This window comes from Colobus angolensis, unplaced genomic scaffold (assembly GCF_000951035.1).
Source record: "Colobus angolensis palliatus isolate OR3802 unplaced genomic scaffold, Cang.pa_1.0 Scaffold1, whole genome shotgun sequence".
Taxonomy (NCBI): Eukaryota; Metazoa; Chordata; class Mammalia; order Primates; family Cercopithecidae; genus Colobus; species Colobus angolensis.
Genome location: NW_012110918.1, coordinates 18,089,203 through 18,090,486, shown reverse-complemented (window position 1 = coordinate 18,090,486; position 1,284 = coordinate 18,089,203). Strand labels below are relative to the sequence as shown.

The following is a 1,284-nucleotide window of genomic DNA, read 5'->3' as shown; positions in this document are numbered from 1 at the left end:
GCCTCCCAAAGTGCTGGGATTACAGGCTTGAGCCACCGCGCCCGGCCCCTGGGTGTTTTTTTTTTAATGGCTTTACTGAGACATAATTCACATGCCACACAATTCAGAATGCGTCCAGAGCTCAGCCAGTTTCTGCGTCTTCTGCCACAGGCGGTTTTAGATCATTTCCTCATCTCAGAAAGAGCCCTCCACCCTCTTCCCACATCCCTCCCTCCCCAGCCCTAAGACCTGCTGATGTGCTTCTGTCTCCGTGAACTTGCTCAGGATGCCCTGTAAGTGCTGCCACACAGCATCTGTCCTTCCGTGCCTGCTTACTTCACACAGCACAGTGCCCAAGGTCCGTCGGTGACGCCGCGTGGATCAGAACTTCATTCTAAGGCCAAAGAGTCCACTGCACGGGCGCAGGACACCGTGTGTGGCCATCCTCTGTTGATGGACACAGCTGTTTCCGCCTCTCTGTGACTGTGGATGTGCCGGTATGCACAGGCGCACGCAACGTTTTATGTAGACTTTTTTTTTTTGAGACAGAGTCTCACTCTGTCACCCAAGCTGGAGCGCAGTGGCATGATCTTGGCTCACTGCCACCTCTGCTTCAATTGGCACAAATGATTCTCCAATCTCAGCCTCCAGAATAGCTGGGACCACAGGCACAAGACAACACCCAGCTAATTTTTTTTTTTTTTTTATTGAGACAAAGTTTTGTCTTGTCACCCAGGCTAGAGTGCAATGGCGAGATCTCAGCTCACTGCAACCTCCACTCCCAGGTTCAAGCGCTTCTGCTGCCTCAGCCTCCCGAGTAGCTGGGATTACAGGTGTTCGTCGCCACGCCCAGCTAATTTTTGTATTTTTAGTAGAGACGAGGTTTCACCATGTTCATCAGGCTCGTCTCAAACTATTGACCTCAGGTAATCCGCCCGCCTCGGCCTCCCAAAATGCTGGGATTACAGGCAGCATGAGCCACCACACCTGGCAATTTTTGTATTTTTTAAAGAGACAGGGTCTCCCTGTGTTGCCCAGGCTGATCTTTAACTCCTGAGCTCAAAGTGATCCATTGTCTCAGGCTCCCCGAGTGCTGGGATTACAGGTGTGAGCCAATGCGCCCAGCTGGACGTCTTCATTTCTTTTGGGTACTCACCTGGGAGTGGCATTCCCGGGTCGCATGGCCACTCTACGTTTAATTGTTTGAAGAACCACCAGCTGGGACGTCTTCTTTTTTTTTTTTTTTTTTGAGGCGGAGTCTCGCTCTGTCGCCTTAAAGCTGGGAGTAGTCACTTGAATAAGATC

The 1,284-nt window shown here is 51.2% G+C and overlaps 2 protein-coding genes across 2 annotated transcripts in view; both read right to left on the bottom strand.

Moving 5' to 3' along the window:
- Positions 1–1,284, bottom strand: part of GCGR (glucagon receptor) — a 30,328-nt gene that overhangs the window by 25,785 nt on the left and 3,259 nt on the right. Inside the window, exon 2 of the mRNA XM_011960706.1 lies at positions 570–590. The gene's annotated coding sequence lies outside the window, so the exon portion shown is untranslated. The remainder of the gene's footprint in view (positions 1–569; positions 591–1,284) is intronic.
- Positions 40–1,284, bottom strand: part of MRPL12 (mitochondrial ribosomal protein L12) — a 30,088-nt gene continuing 28,843 nt past the window's right edge. Inside the window, exon 7 of the transcript XR_001003921.1 lies at positions 40–70. The gene's annotated coding sequence lies outside the window, so the exon portion shown is untranslated. The remainder of the gene's footprint in view (positions 71–1,284) is intronic.